This window comes from Miniopterus natalensis, chromosome 3 (genome assembly GCF_054644295.1).
Source record: "Miniopterus natalensis isolate mMinNat1 chromosome 3, mMinNat1.hap1, whole genome shotgun sequence".
Taxonomy (NCBI): Eukaryota; Metazoa; Chordata; class Mammalia; order Chiroptera; family Miniopteridae; genus Miniopterus; species Miniopterus natalensis.
Genome location: NC_142083.1, coordinates 71,059,143 through 71,086,976, shown reverse-complemented (window position 1 = coordinate 71,086,976; position 27,834 = coordinate 71,059,143). Strand labels below are relative to the sequence as shown.

Sequence of the window (27,834 nt, the reverse complement as noted above, 5' to 3'; positions counted from 1 at the left end):
TGTGAAGAGGAAACAGGGGAAGATATCCTTTGTCTTTCTTTTTGACCTGGAGCTGACAACTTTAGAAATAAATTAATGCCCATGTTAAGAAATTAACTTGATTTCTCTCTGATTTACTTTCTATTTCTGGAAAGACATTGAGCGAGGGTGAGGGGCATTTATTAGATGGGCATTCTGAATACATTGTCCAGAATCTGCACTCATTCTTCCTGTAAGTACCCATAAGGTAGTCAAGAGTGCTCCTTCGAATTTCACATCTATCAGTTATTAGTTACATGATCATGGGCAAGTCTGAATCTCTAAATGTGTTATTTTTTCATCCACTTAAGCAGGGATAATAATATGTATCTCGGTGGAATGCTATGAAGGTTAGGGAAACAAATGTATGGGAAAACACCTAGAGACTATGCGTAGCCCTTGGTACATGTTAGAATAATGAATGAATGGGAGAAGTCAGAGATGAGTCCAGTCCCCATTGCCCACAGGTTAAAATCTGTGTATATAGCTGGGCATTAGGGTCCGAGAAAATCTGCTCCTTTCCACTGTCTAGTCCTTTTTCCACAACTGCTCTGCTGTAGTCAAGCATTCTGTAATATATCTTGAATTTGCCCACCTTTAAGTCTCTGTCTGTGCCATTCCCACCACCTTCAGATTCCATTTGCCAAAATCCTACCCATCTCTCAAGGGCCTAAAATCCCACTGTGTCCAGGAATCTTAGGGGACTCACCTTCTCCCCCTCTAAACACTGTCCTCGTCTAGAGCACTCCTGGAGATATAACCCACATGAACCACTCATTGCCTCAACAGACTGCAAGCTCCTGCAAAGCAGAGGCCACATATACAGAACCCACCTCTATGCACCACAGAACATGGTGCCTTGCCAAGAGTAGGTGCTGAATAGACTCCGGATTGAATGAAGACACAATTTCTCACCCTACCCCTGTTGTGCTCTTGGACAAAACACTTTGCCTCTTTCAGTCTCAGTTGACTCAACTGTGAACAGAGGATAACAGCACGGATGTACTCCCCAGGTGTGCTGCGAAGAAGAAACCAATGACTGAAAAGCAATTTGAAAATGTAAAATGTAATGCTATGTATAAATGTTACATAATCAAAACCATTTCCCTCTGTATGATGTTTTATTTGGCTTTATATCTTGTAATCCTTTGTAGGTGTCATAATTTCACAGATGCAATACCATCCACATTAGCACCTAAATTCTCTTGGGTAAAAAAAATGATTGTATTATAGCTCACAGCTACTTTTCCCTGGCATACCTACAGGTGAATCTGTCATAATTTAGGCTATTCATAATATCTAGTGATACAATTCATTTCTAAGGGATAATCCATTTTTTCCTTCTTTGGCTGGTCAGTTATCATTTCCATATTGCTGCCTCAAGGGAACTAACTTCGGTTAAACCTCAAATCCAGACGATGAGCACACTGTTTAGAAGCCCAAATCTTCTAGGAGCTTACAATCTGAGACCTGGAAAGTGGTTTGGGGTTTTGAAGCACTGCCTGTTTTCTATGGCCCTTTTTGTCCCAAACTCTGAATCCCTCATTTGCTTTATTGTAATGTATGTGCTACCAAGTGCTCACCAGAGCCTGATTTCCTAGGTACCAGGACAGATTAGATTAGATCTTCCCACATGAAAGCAAGGCAATGCTAGTTGAAAATGCTGTTTTCTTTCTTAATATGTTCAAGAAAGAGGTTACCTATAAAAAAATAAATAAATTTTCATGGAATATCTCCAGTGCTGATAGAATAGTCCTTATACGTAGACAGAAACTATGATGAAGAAGAGATAGCGGCAAAATCATAGGGTGGTCATGAGGATCAAGCGAGTCATTAGATGAAAAGGCTTAGGACAGTGCACAGCACACAGTAAGTGCTCAATAACTGTTAGGGGTTGTTATTTTCAGTAGAAGGCCCACTGTGAGCCTGATCCTATGCTAAGAGTTACATACAGCTTCTTGCTTGAGATTCATAACAAGCCAAGGAGAAAAACCTAGTCACCCTCCACTTCCCACCCCATTTAGCTTGGAGAAGCTAAGCAACTTATCCAAGGTCTCAAAGTTAGGAAGCGTTGGAAAGAAAGTACAACCCTCAGTCTATACTGTTTCTAGAGCCCATATTCTCTGTCCTGTTTCTTAGAACGCCCTACTCTTATTTTTAACTTAGGTTGGGAGTCCATTTTTCTTCTCTGAGCACTTTATCTTCCGTTTCCAAATGGCTGTCTAATTTCTCAGTGTTACTCATTTTGTTATGAATTAAGAGTACTTTTTTTATCTCTCCTGGTGGACTTCTTACTAATTTGTCTAGTTTTATATTAGGCAGTTTTCCCAAGATCATTCTAGTCTTTCATCAGACTTGTCCTCACATAGTGGCAACCATTTTTAAGAAGTTCAATGTACAATAGTTTTTTCTTCTGGGGCACGTATGGAAAAAATCCCACATTTTCGTGGAATAAAAGCTTTCCTTCTCCATCCATTTTTGTTATCACATTTTTACTTAGTCGAACCTGCAACAATATAACTCTCATATAGGGCAGCTGCACTGTCATCCAAAGGCAATGAGATGCCATTGTTTTGTGAGTGGTATCACCCTGGTTGCAGATATTGCGCCAGAGTAATTTCTCTGTTACAAAAATATCTTCTAGTTGTGGTGTACAAACTAACACCGTATTTTAATTTGCCAAAAACACCTACATGGTATTTTGTAATCTATACAGCAATTAGTATTTCAAAGTACCTACTCATGAGTTATCTCTCCAATCTCTGTGAAGTCAATCAGAAGTATCACTGCAGTTTCACAGATGGGAAACTAAGGTAAGGGAAGGTTAATGGCTTGCCCAAGGTCTTAGAACGAACCCATAGCATAGCTGGTATTACAATCTGCTGCTTCTGACTGCATTTCTTTGCTAAAGCCTTTAGCTCGACCTGTTCAAATTCTGAATAATTTTCAAAGTGAATATCTCTTAAGAGAGGTGGTGGAAATGGGAGAGGGAAAAGAACTATTCAGTTAAGTAAAGCTTCCCAAACAGTTAGTGATCAAAGAATAAGTATTGTGAGGGCCCTTTTCCCCTCATTTCCATTATAGAATGAAAGGACAATAATCCAATGAGATTAAAATAAATAGAAATTGCAAGCATAAAGAGGAATTGTTCAGATCACACTGTTTTCCAATTTCAACATCATTTTGTTCTTCCTTTTCAGCAGTCAGTACCACTATAAATGCCATGCATTTGAAGTGCTTTTAACTATTGTCAGGGTGTCCCCTTTATGCAGATAAAGTCAGTGAACCTATTCTGCTGCTGCTGTTTTATGGTCAAGGAAGCAAGGGTATACAAAGGTCAAGTGACAGCCATAAGCACGCACCGTGGCTGCTGCTCAGATTAGAACCCAGGACTCCTATCAGTCACGCCCTACTGAAATTTAGGTTTCAAAATTTTGTTTCGGTGTCAGAGACAGGTGACAGGGCCTGAAGGCAAATTTGCTCACCATATGAAAAGGAACCAGCCCTGCTTCCATGGTCCCTCCTCAATCTTCTCATTCCTAAGCCATTCCACAAAAATTCCTCATTCCTTCAAGGATAAGAAATTTCCTTTGGGGAACTAAGTAGAACTAAACATGACTTTCACATCCAGATTTCCACTGTTTTCTCTTTATTTCACATGGATAGGACTATAATGAGCTCTTAGATAAGTGACAGATCTCATTTTCCCTTGTAGAATATGGGGATAGCCCAAACTCAAGAGATTGTTAGGGGAACTGGCGACCAAAGGAATAAGTCTGTGTCTGAGTGATACGCTCTTGTCAAACACCAATTACAACAGAAGATGGTGTGGAAATATGAATGCAGTCTAGGTGTGCTCTGTCTCTTCCATGTCACGCATTCTATAAGGGAAAAATGATACAAGTTACTTATCCAAGAGCCCATGCACCGTCATGTCTATATGGAACAAACAAATGGAAAACCTTGGAAATCGAGGCATGGAATTCACTTGCTTAGTTCTAACTTATTTCGTGAAAAGAAACTTCCTCCCTGGCTGGGTAGCTCAGTTGGTTAGAGTGTATTGTCTCAATACATCAAGGTTGTAGGTTCAATCCTCAGTCAAGGCGTGTACAAGAATCAACCAATGAATGAAAAACAAATCAATGTTTCTTTCTCTCTTTTGTCTCTCTCAAACCAATACATTTTTTAAAAATTTCCTATTTCTTTTTTTCGTCATCCAACATAAACACTATCCTACCGGAAATACATTGAACAGTGTTTGGCTCCTATAACCAAGGTGATTTTTCAAATAATCATTGGCATCTGTAAAAAACCTTCGCAGGGTGTTAATATGATGAACACAGTTGGCAAACTTTGTCTCTAGTTATATCCGAGAGTGGTGATAAAAAGGCCAAGAAAATGTGCCTTTCCCCTTAATCCCCAACCCTGACCTGGACAGAGACCTGGTACATATTCCATTCATGTGGTCTACATCTAATTTCCATTGACAAAGGCCATTCTCCCAGGCCGCTGGGCAGCTGAGCAACTGTTGGAACTGAATGAGCTCCCTTGCCTGTACCAGTCTTTTGGTTCGCTGCATGAGAGTTTAAATTTACACAATTTTGCCCCGCCGGGCGTGGCTCAGTGGTTGAGCGTCAACCTAGGATTCAGGCGATTGGGGTTCGAGTCCGGGTCAGGGCACATGCCTGGTTGCAGGCTTGATCAATGACTCTCTCATTGATGTTTCTCTCTCTCTCCCCCTCTCCTTTCCTCTCTCTGAAATCAATAAAGATATTTTTTTTTAAAAAAAAAGTTTAAATTTACACAATTTCTGCATCACTAATCAATTTTTTCATGGCCTACTAAGAACTGCCCAGACTCTGATTTTCTTGCCCTTTTGACAGCCTGCCTTATTTATGGACCTTTCCGCATGGAGGCAGGGAGCTGAGCAGACACAGTCTGAAACTGCAGGCCGGAGCTCCCCTCAGAGCTGCAGCCTTCCCTGTCCCAGGGGACCAGGTCCCTCCTTCTTAGCCACATGCCGTTTGTCTTTTTTTTCTTGCCAGTGACCTCGCCAGAAGCAGCACAGGAGAGGAGAGCTAGGATGCAGGTCCTCACGGGTACAGGTCCGCAATCCCCCACACACGGTATCCTGAGTAGTTACCCATGCCGAAGGCGCGTGGGGGCACCAGGAAGCCTGGCCCCTTTCCCGCCGCGCCGCCTTCCTTTTACTGACATTGGCTGGGTGTCCGCCTATGGAAGGTGCGGCTCCAGGCACGCAGAGGCCACTACCCATCCGCAGCTTACAGTTCAGGACTTAAACGTTCTGCGCTTCAGCCTGGAAAGCAACAGCCAGCCCTTTGCTTTTTGACTGTACCCACAGCTCCGTATGTGTGCCGCAGCCAAGGCGAGGGCTTCAAAGCCAGCTGAGGGGCTGACGGGGCCCGCCAGCCGGACGGCCGAGCGCACGGAGCCTCCCTCCGGGGCTCCCGGCGGCAGCTGACCCAGCGGGCTCAGGCTCCCCGCAGGCCCGCCCCACCACCGAGGCCCCTGGCTTCCCAAGGGAAACGCGGCGGGGACGTGCCGAGTGGGACAGAGGTGACGCTCTGCGCCCTTCCCGCCTTCGAAAACCCCGCGACGGGGAGGGGGAGGAGGTGCTGTCTGTTCCTCTGGCGGACCCAAAGGACAGCAGCAGGAGCCACCGCCTCAGACGCCACCCCGCAAGGCAGCGGGACCCGAGGGTTTAAATTTGCGCAATTTCTGCATCCCTAATCAATTTTTCAGGCCCTACTGCGAACTGCCCAGACTCTGATTTTCTTGACCTTTTGACAGCCCCCTTATTTATGGACCTTTCCCCCCATGGAGGCAGGGAGCTGAGGAGACACAGTCTGAAACTCAATCCAGGCAGGCTCCGGCGCCGTCGAGTGCCCGAGCCTCCCTTTCGCCCGAGGGACGAGAGTGCCCGGGCGCCTGGGGCCGAGAAGGGAACCCAGGCGCCCGGTAAGGTCCGCGCGGCCGGTGGTGTGTGGAGGGCAGGGCGAGGAGGGGACGCGTAACGAACTCGCCGAGAGGTCTGAGGTGTCAGAGTTTTGCTTCGGGGATAACCACCGGACCGCAATCAGGCCGTTTTCCGGGGAGCCGGGGGCTCCCAGTTCCGCGCCCAGGCCTTCGCGGGTGGCTGCGTGACGCGGCCCGGGACTCACCCTCTTTGGGTGTTGGTTTCCCCCGACTGCTGGGGCTGCTTTGAAGCCACCAAGTTCCGCGCCTCCTGAGGGCGCCGGGTGTGGGTGCTGTCTACCCGTTCTCGGCCCGCCCCGCGGTGGGGTTTCTCCCTCCACCGCGCAAAGACTCGCGGGGGCTCCGGGCCTCTCAGCCTTCCGGAGCCGCCACTTCCCTCCGGAGGCGCCGGGGTCGCGCCGCAGCCGCAGCCGCACCCACAGCCCAGGCGGCTCACCACAGCCGACTGGCCCGCCGCGGGCCACGCTCCCCTCCAGCCCTCGGCTGCGGCTATTGGACCGTGGGGGCGGGGCGGAGTCGGGCGCTCGGCACCGCCCCCGGCCTCCCCGGCCCTGGCGCCACTACGATTGGCTGCGAGATCCACCACTCACTGGTTGGGGCGCCCCGCCCCGAGGGGGGTGACCCGAGGCTGGCTCCGCCCCCCCGCCGCCCGGCTCCGCCTCCCTCCGGAGCCGGGTGTCCTCAGCCCGGCGGTCCGCCTCATTCGCTGAGCAGGTCCGTGAATTGCCAGAGCGCTCCCCGCGGCTGCTGAGCCGGCGCGGCCGCCGGGCTCGTCGCGTTCCCTCCGAGGTGCCTGCCTGCGCCGATCTGCCCCGGTCCGCTAGGGCTGGAGCCGTCGCTGTTTCGGGGCAACTTGGGATTCAGGACCCGCAGCAGAGGCGTCGATTTGCGATCGGGACTCGGCGAGACCAGGGTGAGTGAGTGCAGGCGAGCGGCTCCTGTCGGAGCAGTTCCCCGAGCCGGGGGACTGGACGGGTCCTGGCGCGCGTCGGTCCGTCGGTCTGAGGGTGGCCGCTGTGGGGAGGTCGGGGCTGGGAGGGATTTACTCGCGGCCAGACTCCCTACTCGCGAACTTCTAGTTTCAAAGCGTCGCCGCTCGGCCCGGGACGCGACTCGGCGTCCCCACGAACTTGGCGTGTAGTGACTGCCATCGTTAGGTGGGCCCAGGGACGCGGCCCCTGGCCTCGGGGCGGCGACGCGCCGGCCGGGGCGGCCTCGGGGCCCGGCTCCCTAGGTGGCTGGCGGACCGGCTCCTGAAAATTTAACCCGCGCGGGGTCGTGCGGCGCGGTGACCCCGCGTCCGCCTCGGATCCGTAGCCTGAGGCAGCGATCGTCGGGTTCGGAGGGTCTTCAGCGGTCGGAGAACTTAAATCACCAGCCAGGGTCTGTAGCTGGGGCTTCCACGCTTTGCAGCTATTGAAAGGAATTGACAGCACGGATATTAAACTTTGGGAAGTCATTACTCTCTGCTAGCACTCGAATCCGCGTCCCTCGCGAGGTGCCGGGACCTCCCCACCACCCGCCCGGGCGTCGGTCGGTGTCGTTGGAACCCGGGGCGGGGGCGGGGGCGGGGGTGCTCCTGCGGGTCCCCGCGCCCGGAGCCCGGAGAAGCCCAGACCAGACCGTGAAATGAGCCGCCAGGCTGGGCGGTTGGTGTTTGCTTGAGCACCTGTGGTTTAAGTGATGAAGTTGTGACAGGAACTGACAACAGGATTTAAGGTTAAACCTGACACTTCGTTTGTGGCTCCGGCTGGGGTAGACTTTTTCAACCTTAATGATAAGGAGTAAAAAGCAGCTGGTTTTTCGGAGGGTGGTTACATGCATGTATTTTATATTATATGTGGACTACACAGAACTGAATACAAACATTTTGTTGTCATTCTTCTTTGATGTGAAAGAGAGCACGTATGGAGAGTACTAGGGTTGGAGACTTGCGTGCAGAATTTGGGAATATTTTGATCTTCGAAAATATATAAAAACGTTGAGATATATAGCTATCCATGCGTGTATACGTATATGTAGATGTGCATAGATGTGTGTACATATGTGTGTGGGTGTGAAACTGTATATGAAGTGGAAATACATGGAGGGGGAAACAACCGTGAACTTCTCTTGGGTGCAGAGATGGGGACCCTCTGACTGTGGGGTGTACGCTGAGTGTGTGCAAGCACGTCTGGGTCTGCCTGGTCCGTCTAGGTCAGTGTATGTCCGTGAACTTTACGAGCGTTCAGCTCGGTACCACTGGGTGCAGATTCCACGTCCCTATTTTACAGCCCAGCCCCCGCCAGCCAGCCCATCTGTGAAAACATAACGCGTACACTTCAGTGGGAGCCCAGGCTAGAGCGTGGGTAGGGGGCAACCCTTAGCAGCAACAACACAAAGCCTGCTTCTCAAGTTCTGTTTTCATTCAGCATTCAGCCTGAATTTGTGATTTGGGTGAGGAAGAAAAAGAGTGTTTGACTCTTTGGAAATGGCAAACTACATTTTGTGAAATAGTTATAGCCATGATTGGGGGGGGGGGGGCAGTTTATGGGAGAGAAAAAAAATCCCTCTAGAAAAGAAATGGGGTGCTTGTCACATCACCATGCAACACTGGTTTTACTGCTTTGCAGTAGCATGCATTTCAGAAACTGTGTTCTTTTGCTTCTTAAGAGAATGCATTACAACTGAATCGTTTTGCACCAAAAAAAAAAAAAAATTCTTAATAGAAGTAAACAGAGCTTTATTGCAGAGGCTGTTTAATCTATTAGAGTTCAGACTGCCTTACTAATTCTGAAGAAACGTGTTTTTAGGAATTTATAACTTAGATATAAATTTATAGTCAGCCTAATCACTAGTTGCAATGGCGCACAATTTATAGTTTAAGAAATAATTAAAAAAAACCTTTATCACAAAAATTCTGATGAGTAAAAGGATATGGGAGGGGTTTAACAGCTTAATAAGTTCCTGCAGCCAAATGACTGATACTTAAAAAAACTATAAATTCCTTTAATAGCATAATTATTTTTGGTGACAAAATAAAGGCAATGTTTTTGTGAAGCATAGTTGATATTTTCCCCATAATTTTATGTTCATAATTATATTTTAATAATGGTGTTCATTATATGTTGCAGAATAAACTGCAATGGTTCTTAAGAACTCATCATAAGAAGTATTGTTTTCATTTTTATGGTACTTACACATTTTGGGGAAAATATGCAAATCCCTAATCTGTGAATGTTTTTAAATTTCTGATGGACTACGTAGGCATAATAATTCTCCTACCTTGATATGGATCATCTGAGTCAACTGGGTTGCTCCTTCAAAGTTCATTTCATGGGCTGGACTCCAGTCTCCCAGGACTTGAGTCTGGGGTGGGGCTTAGCCTGCTTTTTAACAAGCACCCCCAAGTGATTATTGATATAAAAGAATAATAAAGTCTGTAAGTTGATTTAACAAATATTTTTTTCAAAAATTCCAGGTGGCATTTACTGGCCTTGTGAAGTTTATAGGTAATGCTTTAATTCTCTGTCCTCAACAATGGCACCTTTTGTCTTCCAAAGTGTTTTGGAAGCCTCAGCTATCCCTGTTCCAGGTTAGCCCCAATTCTAAGGAAGTCTGTCTGGGGAAGTAAGGTAATTTAAGACCCTGCCCCAGTCTTAGTCCCTCCATTCTCTACTCCAAGTCCATGGGTCCCTGGGGTGCTCTGGGGTGATTGCCAGTCCTAACTCACATTGCTGAGAATCTCTCCTTGGCGGGTAGAAGAATTCTAGCCCTTGGGAGCCACCTTTGACACTTTAAAGCTGTTCCAGGCTTGGGGGTTAGAACCTCAGCAGGGCTAGTACCAACTTATCTGAGGTCAAGGTTCTTCTTGGGAAGCGGTAGCTGGTTTTGCCTCTCCATCAGGAGTGTCCCAAGCCAACCATCCAGAGGCCCAGGGGGTCTTATTTTCAGAAAATCATCTTGGAAGTATTTTGAGCTGTCCAATTAATTGGGTACATAGATTTTTCTCAGCATCACAGAGTGATGGGTTGAGAATTGAGTGCCATCTCTCCTTACAAATCAGTGTAAATTGTGATTCATTAATTATTGCCAATTTGTGTTTCTCTTTTTAATATATAATTTGACACTGGTGTTTGAATTCTGTTCTCCCATTTCAGAATAATTCTCAATTTAAGATTCCTCAATAAAGTTTAAAGAGAAAGAATCTGTGAGAAGTTGTTGCCCTTCCCTCTTTCTACCATCCAAGTACCTAAAAAACCAAATGACTTCTCAGAGGTCAGCAATGCCGAGAATATTTACTTCCCTGATGACAAAAGGATGTGGGTAGGCTGGGAAACTGAACTTGGATTGTTCCAGGCCACTGCATCATTACAGGAACTTTTACAGAGCAATTTCTGTTTTAAGGAGCACTTGACAGGCATGTTTATAGGTCGCTTATCTTAACAATCCTTTGAGTACGATGGATCTTTTCCCCCACTTCATTACAGATGAGCAAACAGCAATACAAAAGGATAATAGTATTTAGATCCTGTCTTTCACATTCAAAGATGACACCAATAACTGAGAAGCTGGCCTTGTGTTTTGAATTGTTATTATTTAGCATCATGGTGAGATGATAAAGTTCTGTTTAGTTATTTATACCACCTACAGTTGTTTTTTACCTTTCTTTGAAGTCAAATATATATATACATATATATATACATATATATGTATATATGTATATATATATACACACACAAACATATGTATATACACATACACACACACATTGAATATGACCTTGGAACAGTTTTCTTTATAAAGCTAACCACCATATATGATCATTGGTTCAATGACCCTGACCTTAACCAGCCAGCCTTGACCCACAATGGCAAATAATTTGCTAAAGGTCACAGAGCACAATGGCAGTAAAGCCTATATGTAGAATTTTTTGACTAATATTTTAGACCCATACTGTTTGCCTGTTGAGCCATGCTGCTAATAATGTTTTTAGGCTGGCAGGATAGAGTTGCTTATATTTCACTTGACCAGCTTCTGAATGATTGGACAAAGCTAGAAAATTTTAAAAGCCTAAGCTATAATCTCAGCCCCTGATTATACAGTGGGACAGATTTGTGCCTACTTAAAAACAACAGTAGAATACTACTTTTCTTGAAACTGGGTCATAGGTCATTGCAAGCATCTAAGCAACAATTCTGCAATTCTGGTTTGGTTTTGTTTTTGGGGTTTCTTTCTTTTGTTTTGTTTTGTTTTGCTTTGTTTTGTTTTTTGGACTTGGCATACTTGTGGCAAAAATAATTTGACAAATTCTTTTCAAGTTTTGACCCTTCTTTCCACATCTTTATTCCTTGGAAAAATCTACTTATGAAAAATTCACTTTTCAAGTGAATTTATTGTAGCCCTTGTAACAGCTCCTAATACTAAACTTTGAGCCATAATTCTCTCCAAAATTCTCCTTAAACTCCTACGTTCACTCTGGTTGTATGCGCCAGTACATCTTCTAATACAGAGCAGGTATTGAGATATAGAAGTTTTACACTAGTTTAACTTTGTGGATTAGCTATAACAATAGTAAGAAAAAATAAAAAGAAAGATAATATTAAAGTCATGTTGATAAGTGTATCACAGTAGATCAACCCAGCTTATAGTTTCCGTGGGAAATTTAAGATCCAGATGAATGAAGTGACAGATGCACTCATCTGTGGCCGTACAGACACTCTTCTGATACAGGCTGAGAAATATAACTGAAGACAACATCCTGGGTTACAGAAGAAAAACAAATGTTAAGCACTGAGGAAAGAGAAAAGAGTTGGCAAAAAATGAAGGGTCAGGGGTGAGATGGGATGGGGAGAGTGGTAGGGAAAAAAATACCTCCAGTAAAATGCCAGACAGGGTGGTAAGAAATTTATAGAGGTGCTGATGGTTTGGGGTTTCTTGGGGGCATTGATTCTGTTTTATATTGTCTTCACAACCTGCTTGCCCTGCTTGCTTTAAATAATTTATTATAGCAGCAGGCCTTCCTCTAGTTAGTTTCTTTTTTTATAACTTTTTCCTTCTCATTTCTGGGTCTAATCAGAGGCATATATAATGGTGTGGCTGCTCTAGAGTACTTAGGAAAATCCGTGATCAATATTACTATGCTACATTATAAACCCATGGCTGTGCCTTTCTATTTTTCAGTGTTTTCTTCCCTGTTATATTAACTCAATATCTATATTTTAAGCAATATTTTATTAATCTTTGCACAGTGAGACTTCTGGGCTTATTCTTCTTGGCTGGAACTATCTTTTGAGCAATCCATCATCAGACCACCATTAATCTAATGATGTATTTATTGCTCACTATTGCAGCACTGGCAAGAAACCCAGTATGGTTCTAAAAATTTGATTAAAAAGAAATCAAGTTTTTGCAAGGCGTAGCCATCCAATTATGTTAGCAACTGCCAAGTATATTTTATGCTAAAATACATACACATATTTTAAGTGAGCAAAATGTGATCTTTTCAAAAGCTTTTAAAATGTTTTGCTCTGAAATTAGTAGAACACGAAGATGCCTCATAATTAGAAAAATTATGAGTGTACTCCTCACCTCATCCAAAGGTAAGGTTTTTTGTTTTTGTTTTTGTTTTTAGATTATACCCCTAGACATTAAAAATGGATAGATTTATCCTTTTAATTGATAAGATAATGTTAGCAATAAGAACTAACTCCCAGTCCTTTAACAATCTTCCAGGTAATCATTATAAATTAGAATGGCCCAGCTGGGCGTGGCTCAGCAGTTGAGCGTGGACCTAGGATCCAGGCGATCGGGGTTCGGTTCCCGGTCAGGGCACATGCCCGGGTTGCGGGCTGCAGCCTATCAATGACTCTCTCATCATTGATGTTTCTGTCTCTCTCTCTCCCTCTCCTTTCCTCTCTCTGAAATCAATAAAGATATATTTAAAAAATAAAATAAAATAAAAATATAAATTAGAATGAACCTAAATTAATTAATGAATAGTAATAGAGTACCTATCATGGGTGGCACCTCTTGTCTGCGTAGTGATCACTGCTCAAAGTGCAGTTCAAGTATTAGCACCTATGGGAAGCTTTGCCATGTCCCTCTTTCGCCTGCTTGTTTGCTGTCAGCAGAGCCCTTACCTTCTGTAATCACCCCGTCTGGATAGGAATCCCCTTGAGGGCAGGGGCCACACCTTTCATCTTGTAGCTTCTCAAGAAAGGGTATTCAAGAAATTGTTGCTAGGTGCCCTAGAGGCTACGAAGAATTTCAAATGAACACTTGCAAGGCCTTAAAAGGATGTGGCGAAGATATTCACCATAAGTTTGAATGTTAGCAATAGCTATCCTAGTGCCAGACTTTCAGCTTTAACACCAGTCTCAGCACTTCATGTAAGTACCACCTATTCCTGCCTCCTTCATCTTCAAAGTCCCTCCACCTCATTCCTGCCTTGGCTCCTCACCACCTCTCTGTTGTGTCTTCTTCAATGATATCTCCAGCTCTCCTCCTAAGCCTAAGCCTACCTTGGTTCCTTTTTTGTTCCCATACCTCGTCATATCTTGAAAAGGCAGCTGACCCATGGACCTCCCTTTGAGACTTGGGACATCCTCACTCTCTGTTTGTTTGTTTTTTTTAATCTTTTTGTTTATTTTCTTATTTTTCTCACTCCTATCTTTTCTTTCTAAATATGTTTTTATTGATTTTTGGAGAGAGAGGAAGGGAGAAGGGGAGAGAGAAACCAAATCGATGAGCGAGAAACATCATCCGTCATCCATTGGCTGCCTCCTGTACGCCTCCTATTGAGGATTGAGCCTGCAACCCCAGCACGTGTCCTGACCAGGAATCGAACTGATGACCTCTTGGCTCTGCTCAACCACTGAGCCACACTGGCCAGTCATTTTTATGACATGGTCTGATGGCTTAAGTAAGCACCAGTCCTTACCTCAGAGCTGGGTTACTGAGGTCATATACAGATCATGTGCCCAGGTGGAGTTTATGGATCAGCTGAATTAAGCATAACTGCCTGAGGTCAGGGCCATTAGGATAGCCCTTTTTTGTTAGGTCTTCACAGGCTCTAAATGATTGCCTCATCTGGGAGATTAAGCCTCACTTAACATAGGCGCTTTCTTCTCATACCTGCCAAGAAAATATCATTAGAAAATTGAGTGATTACATCTAAAGTTATTTAGATGTTCAAAGTAAGAGATGAGCAACTCTAGATTAGGTCATGGACTCAAGCACCAGTTTCTTTTGGATCTTGTAAGTCAGGAGCACCTGCCCCTGCAAATCCCAGGGCCTCTGCTTTCACGTGGCAACTGGGGTCTGGGGGGACTTGAGGAAGGCTCAGGTGTGGGGTAGTGGCAAACGTCTATGGAACACATTGCTCATCTGCTTCCCTGCGAAAGTGGGGGTTCTCTCTGTGGTGCCAGCTTTGGTAATTTCTCATGTCTCCTTTTAGGTGTCTCAATACCAAATCTTCCTCTTCCACTTTGAAAATACATTACACAAACAGAGATTCTCACAGAATGTTCTCATCTTTAGCCTTCTAAGATTCTCTAATTTCAACTTTTCTCCTTCATTTAGCCCCATCTTCCAATAATATTTTCCTTTCTTTAACATTCTCCTACCCTTCTGTTCAAGTAAGAACTCTACTTTATAAAAGCTCTATTATAATCAGTATTACCATTAATCTTATCCTTGTAGGAGTAACTGCATTTTTGAACATTTTCAAAGGACTTTTCTACAGCATACCAGTGTATTTTTCTGATGCTAAGAAAAAGATCACAATAATGCGCCTTCTCCTCTCTGGGATATTTCATGTTCTGACAGCCTTACACAGTGCAAAAGTAATTAGCCTCACAAAACCTCAGTTTTTACCAGCCTTACCCATGCTTGCCAGTGATACTCTCCTTACCCTCCTAATTATTCTTACCACCTTCTGTGTACTTTTTAATCGTTAAGAAACAAGTCTCTACTAGCAAGACATATCCATTACAACCAAGGAGAGGAAGCTTTCTACGAAAACCAAAACAGGTACCCACAGAATAGGGAAAAGAAGGGCAGGACTACCCTGACTTCTTGAACAACAGAACATGTGGGTTGTTGCCCTTCTTCTTGATAAGTTCTTACTTTGTTGTTCTAACTAATCATGCATCACCTATGTCTCTTGTGAGTCTGCGTTGTCGCCTTGTAGCTATTGTCAATAACTGTCACTTTTTTCGTTCCCTTAAGAACTATTTCCAGTGAGTTTTAGTTTTCCCTCCTTCAGTTATTTAATTTAATTTTTATTTTTGGTGCTTTAGGTTTCTTTTCCTTATCTACCTCCTTAAGTTGGGCTGTTTCTAACCTCTTCAGATATTCTTCTACCATTTTCCTGCCCCTGACAACATCTCACAGTTAGATATCATCCTCACATTTCCATTTTTGCTACAGATTAGTAATTAAGACACTAAATGGAATTCTGATGGTGACCCTTACAAGGGCTAAGGCACCATTTATATCCTGTTTTAATTATGGCCTCTTAGAAAATGTTCCCCTGTTATAATATTCACCCCATTTCCTAAGTAATGTTTTTCAAATACTATATACCAAATTATGAAATCTGTGTGCATTACATTTTCTGCTCTCCATTATGTGCTAAATTTATAATTCTATAATTTTCTTGTAGGAAAAATGCTTATAAGACTGGAATGTTTAATTTGGTTTCAAGCCATACTGCTTTTTTGCTTATTATGAACCATTAGATTTTTAGGTAATCTTTTCTTTTACTTCATTCCCAAACCCCGCAGTAGCTCCCCAAGCAATAATCCCACTCCATCCCTTCCTTCCACGCTCAGTTATTATCTAAGTTTTATTTTATTTTATTTTATTTTTGTTAATCCTCACCAGAGGATATTTTTTCCATTGATTTTTAGAGAGTGGAAAGGAGAGGAGTAGGGGGGGGAGAGACATATACATCAATGTGAGAGATCAATGTGCCCCAACCAGGGACAAGGATCCAACCTGCAACCCAGGTACTTGCCCTTGACTAGGAATCGAATCCATGACCTTTTGGTGCACAAACTGAAACTCTAACTACTGTGCAACACTGACCAGGGCTATTCTTTTTAAAATTAAAATGAATATTTTCTTTTACTGGTTCCTAATATTTTCAACTTTAAAATAATTCTACATAGCTGAAAAAAGAAAAAAACAGCCGTTGTCCTTTGAAGATCACGTTATTTCCCCCCTCCTTTTCAGACATGTCTGTCTCCTGACTACAAATCACAATATTGAACCTCTTCTCTGGAGTGCTTCTGCCCCTTAATCCTCTTGTCCCAGTGGAATGTAAAGCTGCTTCTGCTTCCTTAACATCTGCCCTGTGCCTGGGATCTGTGCTAGTCCTACGTGGTCTCTATGGAAATTCTTGTAATTGGATAACGGCTCACAATTGTTAGCCTTATGTACTTGATTTAGATCTTGGGGGAAAAACAGGTGTCCTAAGCTGGTGGGAGGTGAAAGGTAAAGTTTTAAACAGATAGGGAAAGCCAAACACAGAGAGACAATTTGGTACCAGCTACCCATGTTGTGGTTTCTAGGGTGTTTTCCCCTTGGGCTTTTCTGGGTGACTATTCAGTGTTGTCAGTTAAAATTCTATATCACCCCATTTCCAGGTTTGTTAGAGTTCATAGAGCTAGAATCAGAAGTCCAGTTCCATTCCTAGACCATCCAGAGACAAAGGAATAAGTGATGTTGCTGAACAGAAATGTCCTGCCAGGAGACCTTCCGCACAAAACACAAGACCCCAATTCAAATTAATCTTAATAGTAAAGGGAAATGTATTATCCATGTGAGAAGTAGGGCAGGTGGCAGGATTGGTTGATTCAATGGCACAATGGTATCAAGGATACAGGTTCCTTTCATCTCTCGGCCTCTGTTGTCCTCAGGGACCAGTTCTCCCTAAGACTGGTTCTTTTCTTGTTTGCAAGTTGGCCATAGTCATTCAGATGCCACTTGCAAGCATGTCAATATCTAGAGCACAGAAAATGGATACCTTCTTCCAGGTTCTCTTTTTGAAGAATATGAAAACATTACTAAGAAGAATCCAAGAAGACATCTCATCTCATTGGTCATAACAGGATCACATGCCCATCCCTAAATTGGTCACTAGAGAGAAAATCAGCCATCATTGCCTGAGGGAGAGAGGAGGTAAATTTGAACAAAATCAAGATTATCTTAATAAGAGAGAAGTATGTGTGTGGGAATGAGGGGCAATAGATGTTTGAGGCAATTGTGTCCACTACATTTTGTGACTTGGAAAGTAACTATAAAATTCCCCTTATAACTGCTGTATAGTTGGTAGGTACCATGAAATGTATGAGCTACACATTCCTGGACACAAAATGGTGAGGCTAGGTTTCCAGGGAGAAAAAAGCCACAATGAAGACTAATTAAGGACAGAGAAATGAGCCAAGATCAATAATTACTCTGATTAGAACCACAATATACCCTAATGAATTTGAATGTACTAATTTATGTCTATTTGAACTCTATAAGTAGATGATCTTTACTGAATATAAGATTAAAATAATTTGTTTCTCAATAATTCTATATTTCTGATATATTTTGCAGTATAGGTCTATTCTAATGTAAAAATTTTTATTAACTTTATTTACATATCATAGCATTAACAATAATGATAATGACTGATGATTGTAACTGGTCATTATTTATCAAGTGCCCTTTTATAAATTAGGAATTAGGCACCCAAGAGGAGCTAGTAATCTGCTTAGGTCGGTCGCATAGCTACTGAGTAGATAAGCTAGGACTTAGACTCAGGTTCATCTACTCATGTCCCTTTTCCTCTCACCATGGCTTCCCTTTGCCTTGAAAGATAGTTCCAAGACTATGGCAAGGCCCAAGTGATTGAGCCCTGCCCATCTTTGTGACCTCATTACTTACTCTCTTGCCTCATTCAGTTTGCTAATCACACTAGCTTCCTGTTGTTTGATAAGCCAGTCCCATTCCCACCTCTGACCCTGTTCCCTCTGCTTAGATCACACACCCTAGGTTTGTCTGGTACATCCTTTCCATTAAGGGCTCCTCATCACAGGCACCTCGCAGGACTATGCCATCTATCATTTAGGAGGCCCCCACCCACACCCCCAGTTCTGTTTCTTCCCTATTTTTGTTTCCTTTATGGTACTTACCACAATCTTGTTTTGTGTACGTGGTTTTGTCTCCCCTGCTAGAATATAAATTCCATGAGGGCAGAGACCCTGGCAGTACTTTTAAAATTAATGACCAAGCAAGTGAGTAAGGGAATGAAGAAATGAATATTTAGCAGTTTTGATATCTAATAATTCATAGTCCGTCTTTATCTTTCCCAGTAGGATTAAAGTAGGACACTGATTGTCATTTGAGCTGAGTATATGCACCTTAGCTTTTCTCCTGTAAAATTTGAAAACTAACAAAACCTATTTTTTTCTTTCTCTCTCTTTGAAGGTAATTTAAGATAGAGATATCAAAGTTATTTAGAGAAAAGAGACTTACTACAGTAGAATTACATAATTCAAGAGAGCTTGGTACAAGAGGGAAATCTGGGTAATACTTTTAACTTTAGCTTTTACGTTGATTATAGTTTTAAGGATGACAACTCCTTTCTTTGGGTGTAAACCTTTAAATATGAAGGTATAAATGAAGGATACATGTAAATTGGGAGAATTATAATTCCATGATAATTTGCAGTAGCAAATTCACTTAAAATTGTTTTCTCTGTTTACACAAAATATTTCATTTGAACTCATGTATCTACTAAAAATGATTTATTCTTAGAACTTAATTAGTCTGAGGACATATAAAGGTGCAAATTGAAAACCAGCTTCACCTCACATATTAATTTGGAAGGAAGTGACAGAAGTGAAACTGAGTGTCCTCCTCTGAGGTCCCTTTACTCTGGCATTCAGCTTAGGACCTTTCCCACTAAAGTACATGTGTTTATATTAATTCTTTTTCTGTCATTCTGAGGGTTGTTTGGTCACTTGATAAATATGTTGTAAGCCATTATTTTCTGAGGCTTGCTGTGTGACTTTAACACTAAATAAATCATCATTTCAACTTTGATAAGAACTTAACATCCCCCTCCTACCTGCTCATCAGTCCTGGGTCATTTCCCAGGTGACCTAGCAAGCTACAAGGTCTTTTTTGACACTGTTTTCTGCCTTCTGGGGTTCCCACTGTCACAAAAACCTGTTAGAGTCACTTACTATGATATATACTCCTCAGTTAAGCTCCCCATATCAGATTTCCAAAAGCAGATCAAAATTTTATGGTGAGTAGAATACATCCATATCTGAGAGTAATTTTTAATCTAGCTCCTTCCAGATTGTTTTTGTTTTGCATTAGTGACAAGTCAGAAAAAAACTGAAGAGGGAAGAAAGGGAAGGGGATATTTTGATGTTGTTCACATTGTACTTTCTTCCTGAGTATCCCGGCGGGGACCTCTTTCTCCCTCACTTCATAACCTGGGTAGATAATGGGTGTACCACTGGGTAAGAACCAAGATCCAGGTAACAATGAAATCTGTAATTAAAAGGCTGGGTCAGCGTATCATTATTGTTTAAGTTAGGCAGGTGCATGGTCTATGTAAGCTCTTGAGAGCCTGTTTTTTACAGGGTAGTTTACATATACAGTGGATTGGCCCCTTTATGGCTCAAAAAGGCTTTTTCTTTTCTTGCTAAGTCGTGTGGGTAGGAAACAGCATGTTATAGAAAATGTATAGTAAAAGCAGTAGCAATAAAAAAGAACCCATAATGGGTACACACACATGACTGGAATATTTTCCAAGTACTTGGGGTGAGGGGGTGGCAGTGAGGTTTCTTTGGCAGAGGCAAAGCAGAGCATGTGCTTTACCATGTGTGAACACTGTGCTTTGGAAGGTTCTTTATGATTCACAAAAGCAGCTGCTTTTGAGCTGGTGTAGCCACAGAGTTTTGGAAATTCACTTAAATAGGTGTATTGCAAGCTCCTGACATCTGTTTTGGAGATTTGGTTGGGTGATGGGAATTTGCTTATTCACAAGTGACAGGAAACAAGTATTCTTCACTAGAGTGTTAGACTCTTTAGGGTTTGTGGATCAAAACTAACAAGAAGAGACAACATTTTGAATATCATTTGCTATGTTACACACATACATAAATATGGAATAATGACTTTCTTCTTAATTTTGAAAACTGTATGACAGTTTTACTTTGCCTGGTAAATCAACTTTCCTGAGTTACTCTCATATTATTTGTTGTATTGTAGGGCATTCTTGCTAGGTATTCAGAATTTTATTGTGCATTGTTCTTCGGTGAATTTTCGTTTTGCCCATAGTTTTACCTAACAAATCCTGTTGTTTTCTCTTTTTGTATGCTTCTATTCCATTTCTGAGTGTTAGTTTTTGTTTTACTCTTCTATCCTCATTAATAAGTTATTTTCACTTTTCTAAGGATTTCCAGACCCAAGTAATACCAGCAGTGCTGTTCCCTATCACTTTCAACAAGAGTCATTTTTGTCCAGTTCTCCCAACAAGTAACTAGGACATGATTATTTCACATTTTGCCAGTTAGTTTTCAGTATATTCCATACTGACATAATGTAGCATTTTCACAGGTTGCTTTTTTTTTTTTTTTGTGAAAGGTTTGTTTTTAATGGGTCATAACTAATATGTTTCTAAATGACAAAGAAAAAAAAAAATTACCACAAGATAAGATTAATGTGGATATCTTGAACTGGAAATCATTTGAAATGTTTCATGGCTACACTTTGTGCTAAATATAAAAATAATTGTGTTTCCCATGTGTGAGCATCAAAAGCCCCAGTTGGAAAAATCACATGGTATAGCAAGTAGGTCACTATTGATGGTAGAACATGAGACGGAAATGTTACAGCTAAGATTAGAGGCCCAAGCAATATGCCCCCCATGTTTGCTGTGTTGTTCATCCTAAGAAGTGGAAGGACTCAACAGGGTATAACTAACTTTAGCCCAATTCAAAAGTATTAGCAAAATAGCCTTTTAATCTGTCATTCCCTTTTGTTTCTAGATAACTCACTTTCCCAGGAGGTAAATTAACTGAACTGCTTGAGTTTGCACATTGGCAAACCTCTGAATACCAATAAAAATGGCAACTTTTACATTCTAAAAGTAAGATGGGAGGCAGTAATTAACTATATACAGTTATAGCTATAGATTTACCTGGTGCTTGATATCACTAACAAGGAGTAAAGAACCTGTTAAAAATTAATTAATTCTCTTAAAATCTCATTTATCTCAGAGAACAGACTGGCAGCTGTCAGAGGGGTGGGGGTGGGGGGTTGAGGGCTGGGTGGAAAAGTTGAAGGAATTAAGAAAAAAAACACCACATAGACAGAGACCACAGTATGGTAATTACCAGAGAGAAGGAGAGGGCAAAGGGGGGATAAATGGTGACGGAAGGAGACCTGATTTTGGATGATGAACACACAATACAATATACAGATGATGTATTATAGAATTATATACCTGAAACCTATATAAATTTATTAGCCAATGTCACCCCAATAAATTTTTTAAAAATAAAATAAAATCTATAACATTTTCTTTAAAAAAAAGTCTCATTCATTATATTTGAAGGTGAGGTAGTATAGCGATATGGGAGGAAAGAACATTTTTAGGGAATCCAGTTACCTCTTCTTTTTCTTTTTTGGGCAACACGAGGAAGATTTATTATTTATAGGTGGGACTTTTCACCACAGAAGGTACCTAACTTTTGCATACACTTGCATATTCTAATGTTTAAATAAAAGGCTAGGGGAAAGAGCAGTGTTTTCCTGTGTCTGCCCCAGTGAGAAATAATACCTTATTTTAGAGGGCCAGACCAAGATGAAGCCATGGATGCTGAGTGAAGCCATCCCCCGCACACCAGATTAAGGAGTTGAACACAGGCCCACAGAGCCAGTGGTTGTGTGGATGAGTATATGGAGGCCTGCCGAGATGATTGAATTTGAATCTGCCATTAGAGCATCAAGTATTCATTCACTTCCAGCACAGAGTCCTTCAGAAATGGAATCCCGCTACTCTGCATGGATAGTTTTATTGCCTGAACCTCACAGGCCTTTCTAGCTCATATTTTCAAAGGTCATTAATGTAGATTAAAACACTCTACTTTGAACTAGGATTATTTCATGCAGGTTATAACTTTCAAGAGAGGAGGTGGTATGGAGGCTCAATGGAAGGAGTATTTTGGCAGTGCTTTTAGTCTTTGTTCCTTCTCTAGCTTAAACACAGCTTAGATTTTACGCCTGATTCAGGGACAGGATGTTGGAAAGGGAGTTGGAAGTACAACTCTCACAGCTAATCCTCCAGAATGAAAATACTGGGAGTGGTTTCTAATTGGCAGCTAGAGGTCTATTGGCTTCTGACTGGAGAAAATACAAGCGATGTGGCATTTGGGCCTAGTTGCGCCATTGATTGTGCCTGATTCTCACCCATAATGAAGCAAGTTGACTGACCTAGCTCATTTTCTAGGCCTCTGTCAGAAAATATTTAGGGGTATCTGAAATAGATTTTTGTCTTGAAAATCTTTGAAAGATCCCTTTTCTAGTTTCAAAAATGTATGAATAACTAATAAATATTTAAAACTTTTTACACCTTGTGGATCTCTTTACCACCTTACGATATTGGTTATCTAATTTCAATTACTGCCATGAAATTTCTCTTTGACATCGATGTAAATGACCAGATGGCCAGGTCCCCCATTCTACTTCGACACCAGTCAGAACCCTGAGCCTGATCCTGGCTCTGCCTCTGACTGCAGGTGGAAGTAGGATGAGTCACAAGGCTTCTTTCTGGGCCTTATGTTCCTCTTCTGTGAAAGGAACAGAAAACTGGATCATATTTATGGACTCCTTCCAGTGTTAACACTGTATGATTCTATACATATTTCAAGCCTGTTTGTCTATTTTTTGTTTCTGTGGGGAAAAAGATAAAATTTTCTAGTTGGTAACTTTTTAAAAATATATTTTTATTGATTTCAGAGAGAGGAGTGGGAGAGATATATAAATATCAATGATGAGAAAGTGTCATTGATTGACTGCCTCCTGCATGCATGCGCCACCACCGCCACCCCGCCCCTCGCTGGGGATCGAACCCAAAACCCAAAACCCAAGCATGTGCCCTGACCAGGAATCAAACCTCGATCTTCTGGATTATAGGTCAATGCTCAACCACTGAGCAGCACCAGCTGGGCTAGTTGGTAACTTTTCATTGTAAAGGCAGTGATTACCAGGTTACTAGTTGGCTGCTTAAGTTGCTATTTTGGCTGTTTCTTTTACCTGTTTTGTATGGAAGAGCTCAATTACACTTTGTCTAATCACAAATTCCAAGCAATAATAGCTAACAGGTTTCATGTAAGAAGAAACAAGATTTTGAGGGGCAAGGCATGGGGTGGTTGGGATTGGTAGGGTGTGGAGGGCCTTTATTTTCATGGGAAAATAAAGAGAGGGAGTGCAGTATGCAAACATGTAACAGCAATCCAGTCAGGATTCACAGTTTATAACCTCTGTCCCTTCATATAGGAAATATAATACCAGCGCTTATAAACCTGTGTGCAAGGAAGTAGCATGAATAAAAACATTTGTAAGGGCCATCTTGTCACTTTCTACAAGGCCTAATGAAAATAGTATTATAATTTTAACTGAGATACAAATAACCTATTATCTTTAGTCTCTCTGATGACAGATAATGTTGGTGGAATCCCTAAAATACAGAAAACAACCTAGATTGGATCTTTTTTCTTGCTGTCTTTCTTTTTGTTAACAAAACTTTTTTTTTCCTAAGAGAAATACTGTGAATGGCATCTGTATTCTCTACATTTCCCTTTCCTCAAACATAGACATAACCAATCAAGTTAACTTCCTAAGGGTGAGTTATCCTTAGCTTTTGTGAAAGATTGGTTGTGAGAGAGGTTGACCCCTGAAAGGAATTAGAGGCTTTGGAATCTCTTCTTTAGGAGTTCTTGAAGAACAGGAGAGAAGCTAGTTTTTTCATGGGAGAAATTTGACTGGACAAATTCTGGAGATCATCTTTTGGTCCTGTCTTTATTTTAAAACTTACCTATATTGTTGTTAGTGCCTTAAGAGATTTTACTTATGAGTAACCAGATCTTGTGACAAATAATTTCTTCTAGATGTTTATGACTGTCTTTTCAGACTCTTGAAATAGGCTTTGGTCACTGGACTGGGTTGTCTGGCCTGCTGCCTGGCATATGACTTCGTTACCACTGCTGCATTCGAGCACACTAGACTTCCTGATCCCCTGCCCCTCAGCGTGGCAATTGTAGAAAATCATGTCCAAAGGAAATAATTCAGGTGACAAAAGACTAAATTTAGACAACTTTTCCCTTCCACACAAGAGAATATAATTCATTTCTTCTTCCCACACAAAATAAAGCTGTCCAGAAGAACAAACTTGAAAACACATGACCCTGTCACTTCCCTCCCACTTGCAGCTGTCAAGGCTTCCAAGTGAAATGCGTGTGTTTAATAATTTTGCAACACCTCACAGTCATGTGTTTTGATGTCTGTTGAGGCTGAAAACAGTCAGTCCATTTGAGGGGTATGTGAATATAGCCTAAGGTGAAGACAGAGACTTGCGAACTGTACCCAGTTCTTCTGGATGGAGTTAACCAGACTGCCTTCTAGGTGACGGCAGGAGAAAACTCACCCAGGTATTCTGCCTTCATTCCTCACTCAGTGGGCTTTTGGATGGAGGGTTGCTCCAGAGCTATCAGGAAACAGAAACTTAGGGATTGATTGTCCAGGAGTTCTTTGAGCAGTCAAACAATGAAAGCCATTGTCCTAGCAGAACATCCATTGATTTTTGAGTTGGAAATAACTAGAGAGTATTCAGATCAGAGAGTATTCAGAGTTTCCAAAGTGGAGTTTGCAAGATAAACCACTGGAGTGTGTGGAGGAAATACTAGAACTTTTATTTATTTTTAATACCCCCCAAATAAGAAAAACTGTTTTACTAGTATATGTGAGTTGACATTTGCATCCTCTCCTGCTCTTTAGGTCCAAAGGCTCTGTGCTCTGAGGGAGCAGGTTTCCCTCAATAAGCAGGGGTTGACACTGGTCCCTTCGCTTGTTGCATGTTGCATTGTATTTGTATATGTACAGTTAAGATTATTTGCAGAATATTAATTTGTTTCATTTAAACTAGCTCTCAACAACAACAAAATAAACAAGGGAAGTAGCTTAAAAGGATTCTGGCAAAAATGAAAACAAAATGTGTATTGAAGATATCACTAATTGTGCAAGCAAGCACAAGGGAACAGTATGAAATGGAGGAGGTAACACTTCATTCTAGGTCAAGCTTTTTGTTAGCCAACTTCTGAGTTGAAAAACAATACTAATACAATCAGTTCTGACCAGAAGTTAGCCCCCGAATCTCAAAACTATCAAGACAACTAACTAAAATAAGGTTTTACACCTACTGTCATTGAGAAGGAAGTGGATACTTTGCCTTGAGAAATTTCCTAATGAAAATAATGAGGGTACCATGATTATTATTATTTTAAAAAATTGCAGAGGTTAAACATGGAGAATAACCTCTACAATTTTTTAAATCCAGCGTTTAAATTTACCTACTAATCTTTAGAAAATTTCACTAAACTAAATGTGTTTTGAAGCCTCTTATGAAGTTTTTTACTTGTATGCAAAAGTTAAAAAGCCACATATCTTTAGGAAACACTTATTCTTTCACTAACTTAAGACCAGATAAGATAATATACTGAAAACTATCTACCTTAAATGAGTTTCTTTGTCAGAAAATGCTGTTGAAAGTATTATTGAAGATATTACTGAAACCTCAAAGAAACAAATACTGCATTAAAACAAGTTATGGGGGCAAAAGATTTGTTTTACGTTTTTAAGTTATTAGATCTAACCTATTGTATTTGTTTATTTCTGTTTCACCAATGAAATACACTAAGTGCTTCTTTTTTGGTGAGCCACCACTGGATGAGATTTATTCACAATCTTTGTGAAAATGTTTTATGAAAGAAATCAAGTAATGTTTCCTCTTAAGAAGCAGCTGTTCAGTTCTAGGTTAAGGTTAGAAGAAATAAATTCATTCACTGCATCATTTATAAGCAAGCTAATGCAGCCAAGATGTTGAAGCCTGAGTTACACAAAATACTGCAAGATTTTACTTTATAGTTAATTTTCTAAAAACAGACCTTTAATATACAGCATAGAAGAAAACTTGCTTAATACAACAATTTGTATTAAGTTGAGAAGGGAGCATGAAACTCTTGTATCTCACAGAGTTTTGCTGCTTATCTTGTTGAAAATTACTTGAGAGCTCTTAAACTTCCAGATAAGTTATATTTACTTTTCTTTTTATAAAGAGGAAAGGTTTCTATATTTTGTTAACTGTTTCTGTGATAATAAGCAACTTCAGTAGTACTCTACCTATAGGTCATTTAAAAGAAAGAAGGAAGCATAATTAATTTGTCCTTCCTAGAACAAGTAAGAAAATAACTGAATTTTATAGAAATTTCTATTATAGAGAGAATATTGTGGAAAAGGGTTTGGAAATTTTTAGATTGTATGTGATTTTACTGATTAAAAATGTGACAGCCATTAAAACCCAGCTATATAAAATAAATTGAACTTAGAACCAGACCTTAAAATTAATATATCACAAATAATTAAATCTAGATTTTCAAACACGAAGCATATTCAGTCACACTGCTCTTAATAACTAATGATTATTTGGTAAATAAAATGAGTTTGTGTTCTTAAGTATATTGAAAGAAAATAAATACTTAAGTGGATAAAAAGAAAAGCTGTGGTACATTTACACAATGGAAAACTACTCAGCTGTAAAAAAGAAGGAAATCTTACCTTTTGCAACAGCATGGATGGACCCGGAGAGCATTATGCTAAGTGAAATAAGCCAGTCAGAGAAAGAAAAGGACCATATGATTTCACTTATATGTGGAATCTAATGAACAAAATAAACTAACAAACAAAATAGAAACAGAATCATAGATATGGAGGATAGACTGACAGCTGTCAGAGGTAAGGGGTTTGGGGGGCTGGGTGAAAAAGGTGAAGAGGTTAAGCAAAGAAAAAAAACCTGATAGACACAGACAAGAGTATGGTGCTTACCAGAGAGCAAGGGGGTGGGGAGATGTAGAAAAGGGTATAGGAGAATAAATGATGGAAGGAGTCCTGACTTGGGGTGTGAACACACAATATAATATGCAAATGATGTATTATAGAATTGTACACCTGAAACCTATGTAATTTTATTAACCAATGTCCCTCCAATAAATTCAATAAAAATTTAAAAATAAATAAATATTTAAAGTTTTGTTATTTCATACTTACCTTGTACTTTTGTCATTTTGATATTTGTTTTGTCATGTATCTAATATACTACATGTTTACATACCTAGTACATGAGCATGTTGTACATGGTTAAAAGCCTTTTAGTATTGAGATTCATGATCCAATAGTGTTGGAGACTACTGCCAAAGATTCTTAAACTTTTAAGGGCAGGGAATAGTCACAGATCCTTTGAGACAATAAAAGATAGGTATCTTCTCAGAAAAATTATGCACACACTCCAGAAATAAAATTCTGCCCAGAATTTTAGGGTGATCACATGCCCACTGATGTCTGTTGCCATAGACCCCGTTAAACTCTCTGGGTGAAGACATGAGTGCCCTAAGGAGTTATGCGACATGCCTAGTATCACACAGTGACATAATCTGATCTTTCAATTAAGACTTCCTAATCATTTGTCATTCCAGGCTTTGGTCTGGTTCCCGA

General features: G+C 41.2%; 1 protein-coding gene across 1 annotated transcript in view; it reads left to right on the top strand.

The window, feature by feature from the left end:
* Positions 1-6,774: 6,774 nt before the first annotated feature.
* Positions 6,775-27,834, top strand: part of MARCHF3 (membrane associated ring-CH-type finger 3) — a 132,090-nt gene continuing 111,030 nt past the window's right edge. The window contains exon 1 of the mRNA XM_016217831.2: positions 6,775-6,928. The gene's annotated coding sequence lies outside the window, so the exon portion shown is untranslated. The remainder of the gene's footprint in view (positions 6,929-27,834) is intronic.